Here is a 12046-nt window from a genome sequence, read left to right as displayed (position 1 = left end):
ATATAAATATAAATTAAAATATTATATATTATTGTTATTATAATAATATTTAGCAAAAATTATATTACTCAACCAAAATATCATTTTATTTACAAAAATAAGGGTACACATTTTAACTACACATACACCAAATTCTATCTACCAATTTTTCAACCTGCTTTTTTATTTTTTGTCTTTTATGCTTTTAATCTCTCTTTCTTCTCTCTCATCTCATGGATTCAAAAAAAAATTTCACCGACACCATTAGTCGGTTGAGTTTAAAAGTAGTACCATTGTGACTTACTCTTTAAAAATGTCATTTTGATATGTGAGAAACATATTTTTTTTCACCATCACCGAAGAATAAAAAACTACCTTCTAGTTTATTTTATAATTTTTGTTAAAAAAAAAGTAACCACTTTAAATTTAAAAAAAATTAAATGTACCACCAACTTCATGTGTTAATATAAAAATATTTTGTTATTTCATATTTAAAAAAAAAATGAGTGCTAAGGGGACTCTCGAACATACTCTCTTTTGCATTTTTTCTTTAGTTTGATTACATGTGTTATCTTATTAACAATGTCTATTTTTATAAAATAATCAATTATAATATTTTAAATTTATTACAATTATGATATTATAGCACTCACCTCTTTATTTATTTATATGAGAATGATATATATTACAATGTTTATTTATATGTGTTTGTATTATGTATTTTTTTTAATTATATATATATAAATGTATACAATTACATGTGCTATTTGTATTTAGCTTTTATAATCCAAATAATGCAATATTGGCTCATTGTAAAAGCATAATATTCATTTGTCAAAAAAAAAGCCTATAATGTGGCATACGTATAAATTATTTGTATGAATTCATACATACATGTTAAATGAAATTAGTACAAAAGACTAACTCAAAACGATAAAAGAAAGCAAGTAAATAATGTTACTATGTTTAAGCCCTAGGAGTTATAGAAAATGACTTTTTTTTTCTCCCATGATATGGGTAATAAATAAAATAAAGTTGAATTTAATGGTTACATTCCTCCATAAAATAAGTGTTCTAATAGTTGCATGATTATAAGGAAATTTAAAAAATAAAAACATAACTAATTTTTTTTTTAATTTTTACTCACATGTAGATTTAAAAAAAAAATTAATTACATTAGCATAATTGTAATAAAGACTAATTATTTTGTAAAAATACACATGGCTTAAAAGATGACACATGTCATCAAACTAAAGTGAGAGTTCAAAAGAGAGTGGGTTAGAGAGTCTCCTTAGCACTACTCTTTAAAAAAATTACTAAATTGTATTCTAAATAAGACTACTTTATAGATCAATTTGGATAGGTTTATAAAAGAACTCATAAGGAAACCAAATGATATCTTACACATTATAGAATGAGTTATTACTAACAAAATTAACTATACTAATTTTGCTAATAATGTATATGATAAATTCTTATACTTTATTGTAACTCATTAGTTTTCTAAATATGTTTGAAGGTAACATAAATGTTGCTAAAAAAAAACGTAAAAGTGGTTAAACAACAAGACAACAAAATATAACCTAAAAATGAAATCATGCTTTCAAAGGTGACTAATCAAAATAGGTAACCAAAATGTATATGAGATAATGTTATCTTCAATTGAAGTATTTTAGTCCATAAAAAATAGTTTATTTTTATTTTTTTTTTAGAAAATTTAACCAATTGGTATCTTATTAAAATCATAAGCTACCAAAAGGTAGTTTTTCTTAAAAGTCAGAAAAATAAATTTTGGGAAGCAAGATTTTCCAATTTTTTTTCCAGTACTAGTAGTGGTTATTTTGGATTTCAATATATGATGTTAATGTGGCACTGGTATTTGTGTAAATAATTTGGCTGAAGGCATTTTGTAAATACTTTGGATTCTAGGTATATATATCTAAAATACCATAGCATTTAATACATAATTCTTATGTTCTATTATTTATATATATTTTAAAAAATAATACATAATCTAACTTATATAAATATATATTCATATTGAATAATAATAAATATTATAAACATATTATATATATGTGTCGTGTGTCCAAAGAAGTGTGACTGTATAACTACATAAGAAAGTAGAATGACATCATTCTTTTATCAAGAATAAAAAAGCTAATTCTCCATTCATTGAAGTGTGCTTTGAAGAATATCATGGCTGAATGTTTTATATCTTGAATACAAATAAGTTGGGCAATGTTATATCCAATTTTTGAGATGAATGAGATTAGCTAGAGAATTATGGGAAATAAGCTTGGAGAAAAGAATATTGTAAGTTGAGTAAAGAATAAATGGTAATTGCTGATTCAATTAAGCTATATTAGCTCGAAGCAGTGGTGTGAAATTTTCTCCAGCAAGAAAATGGGTGATAAGTTCAATTTTGATCACACATTTTTAATTTCTTTAGACTTAGAAATTGTTAGTTTTTAGTTATTTTAATTATTTTAATTTTGTTTTTGGTATTTTTGGTTTAAAAAGAAGTTTAAGAGTAAAAATATACATTTATTAATATAAAAATAAATTAGGTTTGAATTAATATTTCTGACTTTAATTAAATATAATTTTATTTAGAAATATTTCATTTTGATTTGATTTATGTAGAAATTACATTTTATATGGACTTTTTATTGAAATTTTAAAAAATATGGCTTTTTTTTCAATATAATTTTTTTATGGCTTTTTATATTTTTTTTTATCATTTTTATGGCTTTTTTTTTTCCATATTTTTGTCAAAATTTTTTATTATGTCATATCTTTATTACCATTGAACTTTTTTTTTTCAAGTAGAATGATAGTTTTGTAATTTCATTTTATTTAATTTTTTTAACTTTTCTATACTACGTTTTTCATGAAAAAAAACTTACATTTTCAATAATTATAAAGGGTAGTTTTTATATTTTTATATTATTTTATTTTAACTTTTTTATATTACTTTTTATATTATTTTAGGTGCCATTAAACCAACTAAATAAGTATGAAGCAAGAACTGTCATTGGTATTTTAAAATCATTTTAAAAAATATCTTGAAAACTTCCTCCTGCCCTCTAAAATCAACCAGTTCTCATAATGATTGTAACACCCTAAACTCCAGGGACCGTTACGGTGTGCCTTGTAAACAGTGCTAAACTCGCTAATCGAGTCATTTTGCCAAAATCGTGTAACTAAGTATGATTAGCGGTTTATGGATTAAAAACTTTGATTACGATGTAACGTTTCACTAGAACGTTTGCTGTATACATTGGGATCCCAAAAATGTAATTTAAAGGTTTATTACAACAAAATATTTACAACCAGCCGATCTAAGCGGCAAAACAGGATTTAACCCTAGTTCCTCTCCTTCAAACCTCGGCCGTGGCGGTCGAGCAGCTGCATATGTACACATCGTCACCTAAGCTCTCCAACTCAAGGATGGTCCAACTTTCTTTTGCCTTTACCTGCACCACATAGCACCCGTGAGCCGAAGCCCAGCAAGAAAACTCAATATACTCATGAACAGTTATATCAAGATATCAAATCATATCTGGCATGCCTAGCAAACATAGCTCTATTTAAGCATGCACATAACTCAGATAATACTGGGGAATCAAGGATAAGAAATCCTGCCCTCCTGATTGGATGACTATCAAGTCAATCCTAATCAGATGAGTGATTTAACACTTGAGGTTCTGGTAAACCATACTAAGTGACTGACAAGCAAGTCACTATGGGGCTCAATACCCAAAGCCATGCAAATGATGATCAGAATGATCATACAGAGCTTATAGCTCTGAACAGATGAGTGAATATCACTTTAAGGTTCTGTTAACCATACTGAGTGACTGACAAGCAAGTCACTATGGGGCTCAGTGCCCATAGCCGTGTAATGAAACCGTTACCTGGGCTTTCCTGCAATGGCTCTAATCAGATGAGTGACTGATGGGTAGTCACTAGCTTAACATATGAGAGACTGATGGGTAAGTCTCACGGGCTCAACACCCACAGCCATGTGACTAAATAGTCACTGTGGCTCTAAGTGACTAGCCTTTGGCTAGACAAGCGCTTGTAGTATTCATCGAACTTGAGGTTGGTCCGGCATTAATGCTCTTTTGAGTCATCCAATGCAGATGTCGATTAGATCTAACCTTTATTGGCCTGCGCTGAACACACTAAGGCCGTTCCTGACTTATGAGTCAGCACTATGTGACCAGTGCCCAGTACCATTGCCGAACTTGACTAATGAATCACAGCTTCACAGTTGATACTGACACCTTTGCCAATTCTGACTAATTAGTCAGTGCCATGCACAAGTAAGCAATGCTATCAATATATATCATATGTCAATTATCCAAGAGTATGGCATTCAGCATGCTTACTTAACAGTTGCTAGCATAATTATGATCATGCACAAACACAGAGACTCAAGCTCTGATCAGTCTCATACTCAATATTCATGGCATGCCCTGAACACATGTTTCTCGTGCATCACATGTATCACAGTTAAACATTCAACACGCATTAAGAATAACCATGCATGTCACATATGGGGTGCAGTTTTCTTACCTCTGGTTTGAGCGAGAATTAGAACAAGAACGACCCTTGAGAACGATAGAGCCTTTAATCCTTTAACGGTCACCTAGTCATAACCAAATACAATCTCCAATTAATGAAAATCAACAAAGATAGGGTCTTGATCTGAACCCCACTCTCGGGACCTCGAAATGTACCCACACAGTGAGTAGATTCGATCCTGGACCTTAAGGATTGAAACCCCGGGCCAAAAACCCTTAAAAACACTCAAAACGGGGTTCTGAAGAAACAGGGTAGCGCTGTAGTGCTACCCACCTAGCTCCTCAGCGCTCTTCATAGAACCAAACCGCCCAGCACCCCCTACAGGTAGCGCTGTAGCGCCCCACACTGGGCGCTGTAGCGCTACCTTTAGCCAGACACTGCCTATAAAATTCTTCTTCGATTCCACCATTTCTAACCCAAACCAAAAGCTTCCAAACATCAAATTATGTAACGCCCTAGATAACCAAGACCGTTACACAGTGTGTTTGAAACAGTGCAAGACTTGCTAATCAAGTCATTTAGTTGGAACTGTGTATCTAATGACACAAAAGGTTAGGTTGAAAAAGAATTTTGATTTATAAACGGTTAAACTTTACTAAAACGGATGTTTGTTACACGGGATCCCAAATTAGGGTTTAAATAACGTAAATACAAAACTCTTAATTACAAATAAATGACCAAGCCACTCTAATGGAAAAATATACGTTTTAGGTTCCCGTTCCTATGCAAAACCTTGACCGTGGCGGCCGAGCAGCTGACAATGTACACCTTGCCCCCAGAGCTCTCCAACCCATGGCCAACTTGCCTTACCTGCATCACGTAGCACCCGTGAGCCGAAGCCCAGCAAGAAAACATAATATCATAACATAACAGTATTCACAGCTAAACAGTTCATAGAGCATAATCCAATAACCACAAAGCATTACTCAGTCCATTCAAGGCAACACACTGGTCAATAACCAATAATCCAGCTCTAGATACTCATTAAGTCATAGACAATAATCCACAACAGATATTCAACACATACATTCAGATTCAAGATACAGTCAATCACATATTGCACTCTTATCACATAATATTCAGGGCCGATGACTTAGGCCGCACCCTCTGTTTAACCCACTGACTCCGGCCCACTTAAACCGAGCTCAGTGCATAATAAGTGTAACACCCTCACTTATTTTAGTTAAAAACCATATTTGAGGTGTTACGTTTTAAAACTATATCATAATTTATTTCTGCGGAAGTTTGGACATTTTTTTTTTTTTTTTTTTTTTTTAAAACTTGAAAACTTATTTCACATTATTTACATTAAACATAAAGTGTGTCTCAAACATATTATACATAAGTATTAAATAACCCAATTTATTTTCAAAACATAACTTCATACTTTATTACAAACATCTCACTGATAACTGAAATAACCCACAAAAAGGTCGATGTGTTCATATGTACAAATCAGGGTCAGGACCATGCTTCAGTTCTCCTCATATCATTCACATATTTCTTTCTCTACCTGCAACACAAGACAACTGTGAGCCTAAAGCTCAGTAAGCAAAGTAATGCATGCAATGCTAATGATTACCCAATATCAATGGACATATACAACTTCTTTTTAAATTTTGGGCCCCTTAATATTGTGCACACTGTTTGAATTGGTCAATGCCTGCAGGGCTTGTTACACATATAATACAAAATCCCATGGGTTCTCCTCCGGCTAGCCTTCACCACAGTAGGGCACATTAAAAACCTTATTCCATCGTTGCCCCGTCAGGCTCAAGAGTTAAGGCGGCCACACACTGTGGTGTCAATACATATAACAATAACTCATATGGAGGAGAAATAAAAACGGAAATATGGCAAACAATATAATTGGTTCACTAAACCTAGCCCAAATTATTGGGCAGCCACTATAAGCCTACTATAGGCCTCCATTTACACTTATTAACACTTTCATTTGCCTTTTCAAAACAGTGGCACTGAACTTAAACTTCTTATTACAACTTTCTTTTATGTTGCACAAAACTTGCAAAGGCATCATATAATTAATCATCATAATATCATGCATGGTCTTATATCATATAATAATTTACCATATCACTATTATGCCATGCATACAAATTTATGATGAAGTGTCACTGTATGTTAATACCACTTACTCACAAAATATTCATATAATGCATACTTTCACATAACACATAATTCTTGTGTTGCAGTTGAGTACTTTACTTACCTTTTGTCCACAATATATTTCACCGTGTAACAAGTGATGTCTTAGGTATTGATGTGCTTATCCTGACAATAGCATGGATTTCTCATCATAATGATGGCAGTAATACATTGAACTCTCATTTAAAAAAAATACCCATAAGACTTCATATCAAATTTCATACCCAAAACATGCCTAAAATGCCTTAAACCACCTAGATCGAGCATTAGATTTATCTTAGACATTTGGGGAAATTTTGACAGAGTTTCCCCTTAATTTTAGCTATCCTCAAATATCAAAATACACCAATAATCAACATCAATTAACCTGCCATAACCATATATCCCAAATACCAACATGATTCATCATAAAGTTATCATATACCGATTTTGATAAAATTCTTATCTCTTAGATCATCACCCAAATTAAATGAGTCTCCACATATATTCAAACATTTATAAACATATATACTCTCTTATAAACTCAATCAAATAACCAAAAATCATCTTGTACTCCAAGAACCCCAAAAACCTCATAAAACACAAAATTTCACTTACCGAGCAACTTTTCGGCGAAAACAATCTCTTCAAGCTTTTCTAAACCTCAAACCACTTGGAAACCCCAAGAAATATCTTAAAAAGGATAAAACACCATATATAAGTTCTCAGAAAAATTCAAAAACATAGTTTAACTTCCAAGTACAAGAACTTACCATAAAAAGGCTAGAACTAAGCTTAATCTACTTCTTTGGCTTTGCTTTCACTTGGATCTCCTTAGAATTTCTTCAAACCAGCCAAGAAATGGTTTTTGGTTTTCTTTTCTCTCTGTTTTTCAGAATAATGGTCGTGCAAAGTGATAAGGTTTGATGAAAATTCCTTATTTTCAATGATTTAGCCTTATTGTCAAAAGTTGACACCTTTCATCTCATCATTTCACCTTTTGACTTATGAAAACCTTATCACTTCAATAATTTCGACTTAATCATCTGATAGGCCTATTATCCTTATGTGTAAAACACTCACACCAAACCTTAGGCCCATATGACTTCATACCCAATAGTTATGCTTACCCGATCGAGCGTAGCGCACTTATGCTAAGCTCGTTTTGACTTTGCATCCATACCACTGATTATGTATACCTCCCATCAAGAATTGATCTAATGGTTCTAAAACCATTTTTACATCATCAATGAGACCTTAATCCTACCTCGATTACATTTGGTAAATCCATAAATACTCAATTTTACACCGAAATACTAGTAATCGACATTGTACTATTTTCCACTACTTAACCTATTTTGCCTTCTATATCTCACTTTCAACACTTAATTCCATGCCTTGTCCATATTTTTCATACTTTCTTATATCTTGAGCACATCAAACACCCATAAAAGACAACTCAAATGCCACAAGGTTAATAATATTGAGCATATATATAGGCATCACATACACAACTTTTATACTTATACATGATAACACTTATAAGAATATGCATATGCTCAAATTATACATATTGTATGATATGTAATGCAATGCAATCATGTGATTATTGGCTATATTTATCAAAATAATGTGGGTGCTACAATAAGCTGTCCTCGAATACCAGTGTCCGAGCCGCGCCATATGCACAAATGTGGATTTCGGCACCCTTAGGCCGTTACCACATGTCCCCGTGGCATAATACCACCTTATGACATTCATACTATTATAGGGAACTCTTAGTCCCAACATATTCAAGTATAGGGAACACTTAGTCCCATCCTATCCACATACACAGGTGCAGTTTTCTTACCTTGATTCGAAGTGCTTTAATTAGAAAGGACGACCCCCGAGCACGATCCATTCTCGAGCCCTAGCTTATTACCTAGTCACAACCAAGATAATGGATTCCATTAATATTCACATATAGGTTTTCATGTACAAAACTAACTTCCAGAATTCCAAATTCCACCAAGCACGGTGGTGAAACCAAACCCGAGCACACTAGACCTCTTTCACGTGCCTAAAACCTTTAAAACCTCACGTGTACAACCAAGGGCTGCGGCCCCTGAAGCTTAGCCGCGGCCCTTCCCCAAAACAGAACCAACACCTATGCTGAACCACACACACGCCGCGGCCCTTGCCTTGGGCGCCTCGGCGCCCTCCCACGGCCGAGCCTTCTTGGCTCTTCTTCATCCTAGGGCCGCAACGCTCTAGAACAAAGCCGCGGCCCTTCCCTCCGAGCCCAGAATTTCCACCATTTCCAACCTCCAAACCTTACCCAAAAATCATTCCAAAGCTCCCTACTTCAATATCAATCATTCCCAACACTTTTAAGACAACTTTAACATCATAATTCAACAGGAAACCCAATCTAAAACTCATTGCAATCCATGTTTCAATCTCTGAAACTCAAGAACATCAAACACCATAACCAACCATTCAAAACTCAGATTTAAACTTCTAAATCATAAATTAAAGTTTACCTTTTCAGCTGAACCCCTTCTCTAAGCAGAATCTCAGCTAGTTCCCAAGTTTCTAGCTTCAATTCAACCTTAAACATCAAAATTACAATTATCTTACTACTCAGAAAACTTAGAGTTTCTAACCTCAAAAACACAGTTTGATTCTCACCTTGGCTTTGATTAAATGTTCCTTGGATAATCCTTGAGCTAAGCTTTTAAATCCCCACTGAAATCCTCTGAAATCCCAGCCTAAATCCTCCAAATTTCCTCTGTTTTCCTTGTGTTTTTCTTAGTTTTCTTGAGAGAGAGGAGGGAGAGAGAATAAGAGTTGGTCTAATATTTCTTTCCACTAGCTTCTGTTTTAACTAAGTTTATCCTTTATCCCGTTAAGTCAATCCCGAGCCTCGGGGTGCCGGAAACGTCCCCGAGGGCAAAATGGTAAAATTCCCCAACATTCCCACCTAGACTTCCTAACCTCAAATATATCTCCATATATTTATTTTCATAACCCGATAGTCTAAATAATTACCCGATACCTATAATATCCCTGACTTATCCAAAGTTAGCTATTAAGCCCCGTTGTGACTTTCCCCGCTACCTGCTCCCTAGGATCGCCTCGTGCCGCTAATTACAAATGCACACACCTGTACACGCACATATATTTATCGATCCATCCACATAATAATGTGGTATCAACAATTTATCACACACATTCACATTTATGCCCTAACGGGCCAAGATTACCATTATGCCTTACCAGCCAAACAGGGCCCGCATACTTATTCAATACCCATATTCACGCTTCCTTACCATTAATTCTCTTAACCTCCAATTATGCCCTCCCGGCACACTAATCAAGATCCTTAAGCCTTATTAGTAATTTTGGGTCGTTACAACTATCCCCTCCTTATAATAATTTCGTCCTTGAAATTTACTTGAACATGTCAGACAGTAAACCTCATACCTCTGACCAAAATTTCAAAGAACCAATGTCTCTATTCTTAAGCTTCGAAAATACTCAAACATGAGTATCTAAATCATTTCATATGATCTCAACTGATAACTATACCTCCTTTAATTTTTACTCGCACACCAGATCCGCTGTAATTCCAGAGTCTGTTAACCCTCAACGATCTCTTCATTGATCTATTCTCAATGCTAGAAATAATTATAAATCATCGCCCCTTACCAGAGTAAGATCAGCTCATAGGCCCTCGGCCAAACCCTTGTTACGTTCTTAAAACTCTTGTCTAATCGGGAGTTAAAACTCCCCTTTCTTTCCCCAGCTATCACACTCTTTCTTGCTGCCTAACTTGGAGAGATATAAATCCCTCATCCTGGAACCCCGTGCTCAAAAGCTAACAATTTACAGGTTCCTATATGTCTCCAGATAGGTAGACGTCTCTGCCTTAAGAATTCCAACATCCTCTCTGGTTTTCTCTGAAGCAATACTGAATCGCAGTATCCACTAATTCTCAATTCTTTACTTCGTATTGCATTTATCTTACCAAATCCTATGCCATGTCACCTTAGTTGTATTCCAGCATCCAATACCATGACTGTCCCATCAAAGAATACACTTTTCTTGATATCCCAAATGTTTCACATTCAATGCCTAACCCCTTAACATAACTGTTAAGCCCTCAGATTGATATCTTATTTGCAGTCAATCAGTACTTCCAAATCCCCACTCTATTTTCTTCACTCTCTGGTTCCTTTCCAAAACTCAGAAAATTATAGGGTCTCAATTTAACATTATCAATGCTCTACCTCATAATCAGTTCACACGAACCGCATTCACTAAATTATTCAGCTGAGTTATAACTTCTTTCCTGTTCAATCACCTTATTTACAGTCTAATGTGGTTCATTCCTATGACCCACCGTCATAACATCTTACCCTTCAACATCCAAGTATCCCAGATTCTTCCATCAGCTTAAACCTCCCGGTACAACAAACCCTAGGAGATGAAACGTTACTCACTTATAATTCCCATCTCCATACCAAACTCTCCTTGGACCATTCATTCGGTCCTTGTACCTTAACTTATATAATACTCGCAGGGTTCTTCCTTGCTTCCACAAATCCATCACTTCTGGAACCTGTTATCCAAAGAAAACACATGTGTTCATCACCACACACTGATACCATATCAATCTCAATCATTAACTTATCCATCTATTACATTCCATTAAATTCTGGTCTCAAGATTATCTTTCTTGCCAATGACCCAACACTCAAGTACCTTACACTTTGCATAAACTGTCAATTTAACGTTCCATGTGTATCCACCATGTTCCCATTATTTTACCTCTCGCGAGGCTCAATTCATCCTCGCGTCAGAATGAGCTTAGGTGTAACGCCCTACTTCCTTAGAGCCGTTACTAAGTGAGTTTTTAAGACAAAACAGTGTGCAATGGACTCGCTAACCGAGGTTTTGAAACAAAAGTGTGACTAATTAAAAGTTAAGGCTGTAATCTTTGAAAATGCGTCATTTCATTAAAACTTCTATTATTAAACATTTGGGATCCCAAAATAAGGTTTGAAAACTATTTACATCTTGAAATAAGTTTACAGTTGATAAATCATAAAATCGTAGATTATTACAGCCATTTTCAAATAAACCCCCAACCAAAGCAGTCGGGCAGGCCAAACATGTACGCGCCGCTTCACGCTCTCCGTACTCATGGTTGGTTGATTCAGTCATTGCCCTTACCTGCAACACAGAGCACCCGTGAGCCGAAGCCCAGCAAGAAAACTCATGCAGAACATAACATATGCAATGTATACAGTTTATCATAACAGATAATCCACAAATAAACAAG

At 34.5% G+C, this 12046-nt stretch overlaps 1 long non-coding RNA gene across 2 annotated transcripts; it reads right to left on the bottom strand.

The window, feature by feature from the left end:
- Nucleotides 1-5894: 5894 nt before the first annotated feature.
- Nucleotides 5895-7611, bottom strand: LOC133780473 (uncharacterized). Of its 2 annotated transcripts, XR_009869349.1 has the most exons (3): nt 7491-7611; nt 6803-6864; nt 5895-6085 (listed from the first exon to the last, which is right to left on the bottom strand). It is a non-coding gene; the product is annotated as an uncharacterized LOC133780473 (long non-coding RNA). The 2 variants fall into 2 exon arrangements; XR_009869348.1 differs by lacking the exon at nt 7491-7611 and having other exon boundaries at nt 6803-7143.
- Between the last annotated feature and the right edge of the window lie 4435 nt (nt 7612-12046).

Source organism: Humulus lupulus, chromosome 5, assembly GCF_963169125.1.
Source record: "Humulus lupulus chromosome 5, drHumLupu1.1, whole genome shotgun sequence".
NCBI classification, from domain to species: Eukaryota; Viridiplantae; Streptophyta; class Magnoliopsida; order Rosales; family Cannabaceae; genus Humulus; species Humulus lupulus.
Note: the sequence above shows the minus strand (reverse complement) of the source record. Positions and strands in the feature narration are given on the sequence as shown.